This window comes from Ambystoma mexicanum, chromosome 4q, assembly GCF_040938575.1.
Source record: "Ambystoma mexicanum isolate Mex_15411 chromosome 4q, UKY_AmexF1_1, whole genome shotgun sequence".
Classification (NCBI taxonomy): Eukaryota; Metazoa; Chordata; class Amphibia; order Caudata; family Ambystomatidae; genus Ambystoma; species Ambystoma mexicanum.
The window spans coordinates 10766432-10781565 of NC_090928.1; positions in this window are offsets into that span (position 1 = coordinate 10766432).

Here is a 15134-nt window from a genome sequence, read left to right on the forward strand (position 1 = left end):
GACACTCGGAGTCTACCTTGACTCCGACCTGTCCATGGATAAACAGGTCAATGCTATCGCTGCATCCTCAGCCTACTACTCCAAAGTCCTCAATGCAGCCAGGCCCTTCTTGGCCCGTCAAAATTGCCTCACGATTGCCAGGGCAATTATCGGGTCAAGACTTGACTACTGTAATGCCCTTCTCGTGGGGACATCCAGCAAAAACCTGGCCAAATTGCAGCTAGCCCAGAACAATGCGCTAAGGGCAGCCACCGGTACCTCAAGAAGAAACCATATCTCCGAAATCAGAAGGCAAGCACACTGGCTCCCTGTCAAAGAGAGAATTGTCTTTAAAACTCTTGCTCTCACACACAAATGCCTTCACGAACTTGCCCCTCCTTACCTGACCAACAGAATTACTAGGCACACCGCCACGAGACCTCTCAGGTCCCCTTATGCCAACACAATTGTCACGCCTACTACTGGGAAAGTGCGCGCTGGTGGCTCCAGCTTCCCCACCCTAGCAGCCACGCACTGGAACGCTCTGCCACCTCACCTAAGACTCATTCAATCCCACCTAGCCTTCCGTAAGGCTATCAAAACCAGACTCTTTGTTTAACCTGAACCTGTATCGTCCACTGCATATATGCCTACCAATCTGTAACTAAGAGCCCTCCTGGCACCTGTCTGTAATCCTAAGTTTGCGTATCCTCTGTAACAGCGCCTCGATGCCTTACGGGCTGCAAGCGCGCTTAACAAATGCAAATAAATAAAAAATAAAAGAAAATATCTCAATGCTTCTAATACCAAACCTGAGACCCGTCCTAAAACATGAGATGTGAGATCCAAATCCTTCCCCTTCCAAACCTGAGACCCTTCCTATAGCTTGAGATGTGATATCCAACTCCTTCCCATTCCAATCCTGAGACCCTTCCGATAGCATGAGATGTGATATCTCAATGCTTCTAATATCAAAACTGAGACCCTCCCTATAGCATGAGATGTGATATCTAAGTCCTTCCCATTCCTATCCTGAGACCCTTCCGATAGCAGAGATGTGATATCTCAATGCTTATACCAAACCTGAGACCCTTCCTATAGCATGAGATGTGATATCTCAATGCTTCTATCAAACCTTAGACCCTTCCTTTAGCATGAGATGTGATATCCAACTCCTTCCCATTCCAATCCTGAGACCCTTCCTATAGCATGAGCTGTAATATCTCAATGCTTCTATCAAACCTGAGACCCTTCCTTTACCATGAGTTGTGATATCCAACTCCTTCCCCTTCCAAACCTGAGACCCTTCCTTTAGCATGAGATGTGATATCCAAATCATTCCCATTCCAATCCTGAAACCCTTCATATAGCATGAGATGTGATATCTCAATGTTTCTAATAAAAAACTGAGACCCTCCTATAGCAAGAGATGTGATATCCAAATCCTTCCCATTCCAATCCTGAGACCCTACCTATAACATGAGATGTGATATCCAACTCCTTCCCATTCCAACCTGAGACCCTTCCTATAGCATGAGAAGGGATATCCAACTCCTTCCCAATCCAATCCTGAGACCCTTCCGATAGCAGAGATGTGATATCTCAATGCTTATACCAAACCTGAGACCCTTACTATGGCATGAGATGTGATATCCAAATCCTTCCCATTCCAATCCTGAGACCCTTCCTATAGCATGAGATGTGATATCTCAATGCTTCTGCCAAACCCGAGACCCTTCCTTTAGCATGAGATGTGATATCCAAATCCTTCACATTCCAATCCTGAGACCCTTCATATAGCATGAGATATGATATCTCAATGCCTCTAATACCAAACCTGAGATCCTTCCTATAACATGAGATGTGATATCCAACTCCTTCCCATTCCAAACCTGAGACCTTTCCGATAGCATGAGATGTGATATCTCAATGCTTCTAAAACCAAACATGAGAACCATCCTATAACATGAGATGTGCTATCCAAATCCTTCCCTTCCCAAACCTGAGACCCTTCCTATAGCTTGAGATGTGATATCAAACTCCTTCCCATTCCAATCCTGAGACCCTTATTATACCATGAGATGTGATATCTCAATGCTTCTAATGCCAAACCTGAGACCCGTCCTAAAACATGAGATGTGAGATCCAAATCCTTCCCCTTCCAAACCTGAGACCCTTCCTATAGCTTGAGATGTGATATCAAACTCCTTCCCATTCCAATCCTGAGATAGCTTGAGATGTGATATCCAACTCCTTCCCATTCCAATCCTGAGACCTTTCCGATAGCATGAGATGTGATATCTCAATGCTTCTAATATCAAAACTGAGACCCTCCCTATAGCATGAGATGTGATATCCAAGTCCTTCCCATTCCTATCCTGAGACCCTTCCGATAGCAGAGATGTGATATCTCAATGCTTATACCAAACCTGAGACCCTTCCTATAGCATGAGATGTGATATCTCAATGTTTCTATCAAACCTGAGACCCTTCCTTTAGCATGAGATGTGATATCCAACTCCTTCCCATTCCAATCCTGAGACCCTTCCTATAGCATGAGCTGTAATATTTCAATGCTTCTATCAAACCTGAGACCCTTCCTTTAGCATGAGATGTGATATCCAACTCCTTCCCCTTCCAAACCTGAGACCCTTCCTTTAGCATGAGATGTGATATCCAAATCCTTCCCATTCCAATCCTGAAACCCTTCCTATACCATGAGATGTGATATTTCTGTTTCTAATAAAAAACATGAGACCCTTCCTATAGCAAGAGATATGATATCCAAATCCTTCCCATTCCAATCCCGAGACCCTTCCTATAACATGAGATGTGATATCCAACTCCTTCCCATTCTAACCTGAGACCCTTCCTATAGCATGAGAAGGGATATCCAACTCCTTCCCATTCCAATCCTGAGACCCTTCCTATACCATGAGATGTGATATCTCAGTGCTTCTAATACCAAACCTGGGACCCGTCCTATAACATGAGATATGATATCCAAATCCTTCCCATTCGAATCCTGAAACCCTTCCTTTAGCATGAGATGTGATATCTCAATGTGTCTAATAAAAAACCTGAGACCCTTCCTATAGCAAGAGATGTGATATCCAAATCCTTCGCATTCCAATCCTGAGACCCTTCCTATAACATGGATGTGATATCCAACTCCTTCCCATTCCAATTTTGAGACCCTTCCTATACCATGAGAATTGATATCTCAATGCTTCTAATACCAAACCTGAGACCCTTCCTATAGCATGAGATGTGATATCCTACTCCTTCCCATTCCAATCCTGAGACCCTTCCTATAGCACGAGATGTGATATCTCAATGCTTCTAATACCAAACCTGACACCCTTCATATAGCATGAGATGGGATATCCAACTCCTTCCCAATCCAATCCTGAGACCCTTCCGATAGCATGAGATGTCATTTCTCAATGCTTCTACCAAAACTGAGACCCTTCCTATGGCATGAGATGTGATATCAAACTCCTTCCCATTCCAATCCTGAGACCCTTCCTATAGCTTGAGATGTGATATCCAACTCCTTCCCATTCCAATCCTGAGACCCTTCCTATACCATGAGATGTGATATCTCAATGCTTGTAGTACCAAACCTGAGACCCGTCCTACAACATGAGATGTGATATCCAAATCCTTCCCCTTCCAAGCCTGAGACCCTTCCTTTAGCATGAGATGTGATATCCAACTCCTTCCCATTCCAATCCTGAGACCCTTCCGATTGCATGAGATGTGATATCTCAATGCTTCTAATATCAAACCTGAGACCCTCCCTATAGCATGAGATGTGATATCCAAGTCCTTCCCATTCCAATCCTGAGATCCTTCCTATAGCATGAGATGTGATATCTCAATGCTTCTAATACCAAACATGATATCCTTCCTATAACATGAGATGTGATATATAAACTCCTTACCATTCCAATCCCGAGACCCTTCCGATAGCAGAGATGTGATATCTCAATGCTTATACCAAACCTGAGACCCTTCCTATGGCATGAGATGTCATATACTACTGCTTCCCATTCCAATCCTGAGACCCTTCCTATAGCATGAGATGTGATATCTCAATGCTTCTACCAAACTTGAGACCCTTCCTATAGCATGAGATGTGATATCCAACTCCTTCCCATTCCAATCCTGAGACCCTTCCTATAGCATGAGATGTGATATCTCAATGCTTCTACCAAACTTGAGACCCTTCCTATAACATGAGATGTGATATCCAACTCCTTTCCATTCCAATACTGAGATCCTTCTTATACCATGAGATGTGATATCTCAATGTTTCTCATACCAAACCTGAGGCCCTTCCTATAGCAAGAGATGTGATATACAAATCCTTCCCATTCCAAACCTGAGACCCTTCCTATAGTATGAGATGTGATATCCGACTCTTTCCCAATCCAATCCTGAGACCCTTCCTATAGCGTGAGATGTAATATCACAATGCTTGTAATACCAAACCTGAGACCATTCCTATAGCATGAGATGTGATATCCAACTCCTTCCCATTCCAATCCTGAGACCCTTCCTATAGCATGAGATGTGATATCTCAATGCTTCTAATACCAAAACTGAGACCCTTCTTAAAGCATGAGATGTGATATCCAACTACTTCCCGTTCCAAACCTGAGACCCTTCCTATAGCATATGTGACATCCAACTCCTTCCCATTCCAAACCTGAGACCCTTCATATAGCAAGAATGTAATATCCAACTCCTTCCCATTCCAATCCTGAGACCATTCCTATAGCATGAGAAGTGATATCTCAATGCTTCTAATAGCAAACCTGAGATCCTTCCTATGACATGAGATGTGATATCCAATTCCTTCCCATTCCAAACCTGAGACCCTTCCTACAGCATGCGATGTGATATCTCAATCCTTCTAATATCACACCTGAGACCCGTCCTATAACATGAGATGAGATATCCAAGTCCTTCCCATCCCAATCCTGAGACCTTTCCTATAGCATGAGATGTGATATCTCAATGCTTCTAAAACCAAACATGAGAACCATCCTATAACATGAGATGTGCTATCCAAATCCTTCACTTCCCAAACCTGAGACCCTTCCTATAGCTTGAGATGTGATATCAAACTCCTTCCCATTCCAATCCTGAGACCCTACCTATAACATGAGATGTGATATCCAACTCCTTCCCATTCCAACCTGAGACCCTTCCTATAGCATGAGAAGGGATATCCAACTCCTTCCCAATCCAATCCTGAGACCCTTCCGATAGCAGAGATGTGATATCTCAATGCTTATACCAAACCTGAGACCCTTACTATGGCATGAGATGTGATATCCAAATCCTTCCTATTCCAATCCTGAGACCCTTCCTATAGCATGAGATGTGATATCTCCATGCTTCTGCCAAACCCGAGACCCTTCCTTTAGCATGAGATGTGATATCCAAATCCTTCACATTCCAATCCTGAGACCCTTCATATAGCATGAGATATGATATCTCAATGCCTCTAATACCAAACCTGAGATCCTTCCTATAACATGAGATGTGATATCCAACTCCTTCCCATTCCAAACCTGAGACCTTTCCGATAGCATGAGATGTGATATCTCAATGCTTCTAAAACCAAACATGAGAACCATCCTATAACATGAGATGTGCTATCCAAATCCTTCCCTTCCCAAACCTGAGACCCTTCCTATAGCTTGAGATGTGATATCAAACTCCTTCCCATTCCAATCCTGAGACCCTTATTATACCATGAGATGTGATATCTCAATGCTTCTAATACCAAACCTGAGACCCGTCCTAAAACATGAGATGTGAGATCCAAATCCTTCCCATTCCAAACCTGAGACCCTTCCTATAGCTTGAGATGTGATATCAAACTCCTTCCCATTCCAATCCTGAGATAGCTTGAGATGTGATATCCAACTCCTTCCCATTCCAATCCTGAGACCTTTCCGATAGCATGAGATGTGATATCTCAATGCTTCTAATATCAAAACTGAGACCCTCCCTATAGCATGAGATGTGATATCCAAGTCCTTCCCATTCCTATCCTGAGACCCTTCCGATAGCAGAGATGTGATATCTCAATGCTTATACCAAACCTGAGACCCTTCCTATAGCATGAGATGTGATATCTCAATGTTTCTATCAAACCTGAGACCCTTCCTTTAGCATGAGATGTGATATCCAACTCCTTCCCATTCCAATCCTGAGACCCTTCCTATAGCATGAGCTGTAATATTTCAATGCTTCTATCAAACCTGAGACCCTTCCTTTAGCATGAGATGTGATATCCAACTCCTTCCCCTTCCAAACCTGAGACCCTTCCTTTAGCATGAGATGTGATATCCAAATCCTTCCCATTCCAATCCTGAAACCCTTCCTATACCATGAGATGTGATATTTCTGTTTCTAATAAAAAACATGAGACCCTTCCTATAGCAAGAGATATGATATCCAAATCCTTCCCATTCCAATCCCGAGACCCTTCCTATAACATGAGATGTGATATCCAACTCCTTCCCATTCTAACCTGAGACCCTTCCTATAGCATGAGAAGGGATATCCAACTCCTTCCCATTCCAATCCTGAGACCCTTCCTATACCATGAGATGTGATATCTCAGTGCTTCTAATACCAAACCTGGGACCCGTCCTATAACATGAGATATGATATCCAAATCCTTCCCATTCGAATCCTGAAACCCTTCCTTTAGCATGAGATGTGATATCTCAATGTGTCTAATAAAAAACCTGAGACCCTTCCTATAGCAAGAGATGTGATATCCAAATCCTTCGCATTCCAATCCTGAGACCCTTCCTATAACATGGATGTGATATCCAACTCCTTCCCATTCCAATTTTGAGACCCTTCCTATACCATGAGAATTGATATCTCAATGCTTCTAATACCAAACCTGAGACCCTTCCTATAGCATGAGATGTGATATCCTACTCCTTCCCATTCCAATCCTGAGACCCTTCCTATAGCACGAGATGTGATATCTCAATGCTTCTAATACCAAACCTGACACCCTTCATATAGCATGAGATGGGATATCCAACTCCTTCCCAATCCAATCCTGAGACCCTTCCGATAGCATGAGATGTCATTTCTCAATGCTTCTACCAAAACTGAGACCCTTCCTATGGCATGAGATGTGATATCAAACTCCTTCCCATTCCAATCCTGAGACCCTTCCTATAGCTTGAGATGTGATATCCAACTCCTTCCCATTCCAATCCTGAGACCCTTCCTATACCATGAGATGTGATATCTCAATGCTTGTAGTACCAAACCTGAGACCCGTCCTACAACATGAGATGTGATATCCAAATCCTTCCCCTTCCAAGCCTGAGACCCTTCCTTTAGCATGAGATGTGATATCCAACTCCTTCCCATTCCAATCCTGAGACCCTTCCGATTGCATGAGATGTGATATCTCAATGCTTCTAATATCAAACCTGAGACCCTCCCTATAGCATGAGATGTGATATCCAAGTCCTTCCCATTCCAATCCTGAGATCCTTCCTATAGCATGAGATGTGATATCTCAATGCTTCTAATACCAAACATGATATCCTTCCTATAACATGAGATGTGATATATAAACTCCTTACCATTCCAATCCCGAGACCCTTCCGATAGCAGAGATGTGATATCTCAATGCTTATACCAAACCTGAGACCCTTCCTATGGCATGAGATGTCATATACTACTGCTTCCCATTCCAATCCTGAGACCCTTCCTATAGCATGAGATGTGATATCTCAATGCTTCTACCAAACTTGAGACCCTTCCTATAGCATGAGATGTGATATCCAACTCCTTCCCATTCCAATCCTGAGACCCTTCCTATAGCATGAGATGTGATATCTCAATGCTTCTACCAAACTTGAGACCCTTCCTATAACATGAGATGTGATATCCAACTCCTTTCCATTCCAATACTGAGATCCTTCTTATACCATGAGATGTGATATCTCAATGTTTCTCATACCAAACCTGAGGCCCTTCCTATAGCAAGAGATGTGATATACAAATCCTTCCCATTCCAAACCTGAGACCCTTCCTATAGTATGAGATGTGATATCCGACTCTTTCCCAATCCAATCCTGAGACCCTTCCTATAGCGTGAGATGTAATATCACAATGCTTGTAATACCAAACCTGAGACCATTCCTATAGCATGAGATGTGATATCCAACTCCTTCCCATTCCAATCCTGAGACCCTTCCTATAGCATGAGATGTGATATCTCAATGCTTCTAATACCAAAACTGAGACCCTTCTTAAAGCATGAGATGTGATATCCAACTACTTCCCGTTCCAAACCTGAGACCCTTCCTATAGCATATGTGACATCCAACTCCTTCCCATTCCAAACCTGAGACCCTTCATATAGCAAGAATGTAATATCCAACTCCTTCCCATTCCAATCCTGAGACCATTCCTATAGCATGAGAAGTGATATCTCAATGCTTCTAATAGCAAACCTGAGATCCTTCCTATGACATGAGATGTGATATCCAATTCCTTCCCATTCCAAACCTGAGACCCTTCCTACAGCATGCGATGTGATATCTCAATCCTTCTAATACCACACCTGAGACCCGTCCTATAACATGAGATGAGATATCCAAGTCCTTCCCATCCCAATCCTGAGACCTTTCCTATAGCATGAGATGTGATATCTCAATGCTTCTAAAACCAAACATGAGAACCATCCTATAACATGAGATGTGCTATCCAAATCCTTCACTTCCCAAACCTGAGACCCTTCCTATAGCTTGAGATGTGATATCAAACTCCTTCCCATTCCAATCCTGAGACCCTACCTATAACATGAGATGTGATATCCAACTCCTTCCCATTCCAACCTGAGACCCTTCCTATAGCATGAGAAGGGATATCCAACTCCTTCCCAATCCAATCCTGAGACCCTTCCGATAGCAGAGATGTGATATCTCAATGCTTATACCAAACCTGAGACCCTTACTATGGCATGAGATGTGATATCCAAATCCTTCCTATTCCAATCCTGAGACCCTTCCTATAGCATGAGATGTGATATCTCCATGCTTCTGCCAAACCCGAGACCCTTCCTTTAGCATGAGATGTGATATCCAAATCCTTCACATTCCAATCCTGAGACCCTTCATATAGCATGAGATATGATATCTCAATGCCTCTAATACCAAACCTGAGATCCTTCCTATAACATGAGATGTGATATCCAACTCCTTCCCATTCCAAACCTGAGACCTTTCCGATAGCATGAGATGTGATATCTCAATGCTTCTAAAACCAAACATGAGAACCATCCTATAACATGAGATGTGCTATCCAAATCCTTCCCTTCCCAAACCTGAGACCCTTCCTATAGCTTGAGATGTGATATCAAACTCCTTCCCATTCCAATCCTGAGACCCTTATTATACCATGAGATGTGATATCTCAATGCTTCTAATACCAAACCTGAGACCCGTCCTAAAACATGAGATGTGAGATCCAAATCCTTCCCATTCCAAACCTGAGACCCTTCCTATAGCTTGAGATGTGATATCAAACTCCTTCCCATTCCAATCCTGAGATAGCTTGAGATGTGATATCCAACTCCTTCCCATTCCAATCCTGAGACCTTTCCGATAGCATGAGATGTGATATCTCAATGCTTCTAATATCAAAACTGAGACCCTCCCTATAGCATGAGATGTGATATCCAAGTCCTTCCCATTCCTATCCTGAGACCCTTCCGATAGCAGAGATGTGATATCTCAATGCTTATACCAAACCTGAGACCCTTCCTATAGCATGAGATGTGATATCTCAATGTTTCTATCAAACCTGAGACCCTTCCTTTAGCATGAGATGTGATATCCAACTCCTTCCCATTCCAATCCTGAGACCCTTCCTATAGCATGAGCTGTAATATTTCAATGCTTCTATCAAACCTGAGACCCTTCCTTTAGCATGAGATGTGATATCCAACTCCTTCCCCTTCCAAACCTGAGACCCTTCCTTTAGCATGAGATGTGATATCCAAATCCTTCCCATTCCAATCCTGAAACCCTTCCTATACCATGAGATGTGATATTTCTGTTTCTAATAAAAAACATGAGACCCTTCCTATAGCAAGAGATATGATATCCAAATCCTTCCCATTCCAATCCCGAGACCCTTCCTATAACATGAGATGTGATATCCAACTCCTTCCCATTCTAACCTGAGACCCTTCCTATAGCATGAGAAGGGATATCCAACTCCTTCCCATTCCAATCCTGAGACCCTTCCTATACCATGAGATGTGATATCTCAGTGCTTCTAATACCAAACCTGGGACCCGTCCTATAACATGAGATATGATATCCAAATCCTTCCCATTCGAATCCTGAAACCCTTCCTTTAGCATGAGATGTGATATCTCAATGTGTCTAATAAAAAACCTGAGACCCTTCCTATAGCAAGAGATGTGATATCCAAATCCTTCGCATTCCAATCCTGAGACCCTTCCTATAACATGGATGTGATATCCAACTCCTTCCCATTCCAATTTTGAGACCCTTCCTATACCATGAGAATTGATATCTCAATGCTTCTAATACCAAACCTGAGACCCTTCCTATAGCATGAGATGTGATATCCTACTCCTTCCCATTCCAATCCTGAGACCCTTCCTATAGCACGAGATGTGATATCTCAATGCTTCTAATACCAAACCTGACACCCTTCATATAGCATGAGATGGGATATCCAACTCCTTCCCAATCCAATCCTGAGACCCTTCCGATAGCATGAGATGTCATTTCTCAATGCTTCTACCAAAACTGAGACCCTTCCTATGGCATGAGATGTGATATCAAACTCCTTCCCATTCCAATCCTGAGACCCTTCCTATAGCTTGAGATGTGATATCCAACTCCTTCCCATTCCAATCCTGAGACCCTTCCTATACCATGAGATGTGATATCTCAATGCTTGTAGTACCAAACCTGAGACCCGTCCTACAACATGAGATGTGATATCCAAATCCTTCCCCTTCCAAGCCTGAGACCCTTCCTTTAGCATGAGATGTGATATCCAACTCCTTCCCATTCCAATCCTGAGACCCTTCCGATTGCATGAGATGTGATATCTCAATGCTTCTAATATCAAACCTGAGACCCTCCCTATAGCATGAGATGTGATATCCAAGTCCTTCCCATTCCAATCCTGAGATCCTTCCTATAGCATGAGATGTGATATCTCAATGCTTCTAATACCAAACATGATATCCTTCCTATAACATGAGATGTGATATATAAACTCCTTACCATTCCAATCCCGAGACCCTTCCGATAGCAGAGATGTGATATCTCAATGCTTATACCAAACCTGAGACCCTTCCTATGGCATGAGAAGTCATATACTACTGCTTCCCATTCCAATCCTGAGACCCTTCCTATAGCATGAGATGTGATATCTCAATGCTTCTACCAAACTTGAGACCCTTCCTATAGCATGAGATGTGATATCCAACTCCTTCCCATTCCAATCCTGAGACCCTTCCTATAGCATGAGATGTGATATCTCAATGCTTCTACCAAACTTGAGACCCTTCCTATAACATGAGATGTGATATCCAACTCCTTTCCATTCCAATACTGAGATCCTTCTTATACCATGAGATGTGATATCTCAATGTTTCTCATACCAAACCTGAGGCCCTTCCTATAGCAAGAGATGTGATATACAAATCCTTCCCATTCCAAACCTGAGACCCTTCCTATAGCATGAGATGTGATATCCGACACTTTCCCAATCCAATCCTGAGACCCTTCCTATAGCATGAGATGTAATATCACAATGCTTGTAATACCAAACCTGAGACCATTCCTATAGCATGAGATGTGATATCCAACTCCTTCCCATTCCAATCCTGAGACCCTTCCTATAGCATGAGATGTGATATCTCAATGCTTCTAATACCAAAACTGAGACCCTTCTTAAAGCATGAGATGTGATATCCAACTACTTCCCGTTCCAAACCTGAGACCCTTCCTATAGCATATGTGACATCCAACTCCTTCCCATTCCAAACCTGAGACCCTTCATATAGCAAGAATGTAATATCCAACTCCTTCCCATTCCAATCCTGAGACCATTCCTATAGCATGAGAAGTGATATCTCAATGCTTCTAATAGCAAACCTGAGATCCTTCCTATGACATGAGATGTGATATCCAATTCCTTCCCATTCCAAACCTGAGACCCTTCCTACAGCATGCGATGTGATATCTCAATCCTTCTAATACCACACCTGAGACCCGTCCTATAACATGAGATGAGATATCCAAGTCCTTCCCATCCCAATCCTGAGACCTTTCCTATAGCATGAGATGTGATATCTCAATGCTTCTAAAACCAAACATGAGAACCATCCTATAACATGAGATGTGCTATCCAAATCCTTCACTTCCCAAACCTGAGACCCTTCCTATAGCTTGAGATGTGATATCAAACTCCTTCCCATTCCAATCCTGAGACCCTTATTATACCATGAGATGTGATATCTCAATGCTTCTAATACCAAACCTGAGACCCGTCCTAAAACATGAGATGTGAGATCCAAATCCTTCCCCTTCCAAACCTGAGACCCTTCCTATAGCTTGAGATGTGATATCAAACTCCTTCCCATTCCAATCCTGAGATAGCTTGAGATGTGATATCCAACTCCTTCCCATTCCAATCCTGAGACCCTTCCGATAGCATGAGATGTGATATCTCAATGCTTCTAATATCAAAACTGAGACCCTCCCTATAGCATGAGATGTGATATCTAAGTCCTTCCCATTCCTATCCTGAGACCCTTCCGATAGCAGAGATGTGATATCTCAATGCTTATACCAAACCTGAGACCCTTCCTATAGCATGAGATGTGATATCTCAATGCTTCTATCAAACCTGAGACCCTTCCTTTAGCATGAGATGTGATATCCTACTCCTTCCCCTTCCAAACCTGAGACCCTTCCTTTAGCATGAGATGTGATATCCAACTCCTTCCCATTCCAATCCTGAGACCCTTCCTATAGCATGAGCTGTAATATTTCAATGCTTCTATCAAACCTGAGACCCTTCCTTTAGCATGAGATGTGATATCCTACTCCTTCCCCTTCCAAACCTGAGACCCTTCCTTTAGCATGAGATGTGATATCCAAATCCTTCCCATTCCAATCCTGAAACCCTTCCTATACCATGAGATGTGATATTTCTGTTTCTAATAAAAAACATGAGACCCTTCCTATAGCAAGAGATATGATATCCAAATCCTTCCCATTCCAATCCCGAGACCCTTCCTATAACATGAGATGTGATATCCAACTCCTTCCCATTCCAACCTGAGACCCTTCCTATAGCATGAGAAGGGATATCCAACTCCTTCCCATTCCAATCCTGAGACCCTTCCTATACCATGAGATGTGATATCTCAGTGCTTCTAATACCAAACCTGGGACCCGTCCTATAACATGAGATATGATATCCAAATCCTTCCCATTCGAATCCTGAAACCCTTCCTTTAGCATGAGATGTGATATCTCAATGTGTCTAATAAAAACCCTGAGACCCTTCCTATAGCAAGAGATGTGATATCCAAATCCTTCGCATTCCAATCCTGAGACCCTTCCTATAACATGGATGTGATATCCAACTCCTTCCCATTCCAATTCTGAGACCCTTCCTATACCATGAGAATTGATATCTCAATGCTTCTAATACCAAACCTGAGACCCTTCCTATAGCATGAGATGTGATATCCTACTCCTTCCCATTCCAATCCTGAGACCCTTCCTATAGCACGAGATGTGATATCTCAATGCTTCTAATACCAAACCTGACACCCTTCATATAGCATGAGATGGGATATCCAACTCCTTCCCAATCCAATCCTGAGACCCTTCCGATAGCATGAGATGTCATTTCTCAATGCTTCTACCAAAACTGAGACCCTTCCTATGGCATGAGATGTGATATCAAACTCCTTCCCATTCCAATCCTGAGACCCTTCCTATAGCTTGAGATGTGATATCCAACTCCTTCCCATTCCAATCCTGAGACCCTTCCTATACCATGAGATGTGATATCTCAATGCTTGTAGTACCAAACCTGAGACCCGTCCTACAACATGAGATGTGATATCCAAATCCTTCCCCTTCCAAGCCTGAGACCCTTCCTTTAGCATGAGATGTGATATCCAACTCCTTCCCATTCCAATCCTGAGACCCTTCCGATAGCATGAGATGTGATATCTCAATGCTTCTAATATCAAACCTGAGACCCTCCCTATAGCATGAGATGTGATATCCAAGTCCTTCCCATTCCAATCCTGAGATCCTTCCTATAGCATGAGATGTGATGTCTCAATGCTTCTAATACCAAACATGATATCCTTCCTATAACATGAGATGTGATATATAAACTCCTTACCATTCCAATCCCGAGACCCTTCCGATAGCAGAGATGTGATATCTCAATGCTTATACCAAACCTGAGACCCTTCCTATGGCATGAGATGTCATATACTACTGCTTCCCATTCCAATCCTGGGACCCTTCCTATAGCATGAGATGTGATATCTCAATGCTTCTACCAAACTTGAGACCCTTCCTATAGCATGAGATGTGATATCCAACTCCTTCCCATTCCAATCCTGAGACCCTTCCTATAGCATGAGATGTGATGTCTCAATGCTTCTAATACCAAACCTGATATCCTTCCTATAACATGAGATGTGATATCCAACTCCTTTCCATTCCAATACTGAGATCCTTCCTATACCATGAGATGTGATATCTCAATGTTTCTCATACCAAACCTGAGGCCCTTCCTATAGCAAGAGATGTGATATACAAATCCTTCCCATTCCAAACCTGAGACCCTTCCTATAGCATGAGATGTGATATCCGACTCTTTCCCAATCCAATCCTGAGACCCTTCCTATAGCATGAGAAGGGATATCCAACTCCTTCCCATTCCAATCCTGAGACCCTTCCTATACCATGAGATGTGATATCTCAGTGCTTCTAATACCAAACCTGGGACCCGTCCTATAACATGAGATATGATATCCAAATCCTTCCCATTCGAATCCTGAAACC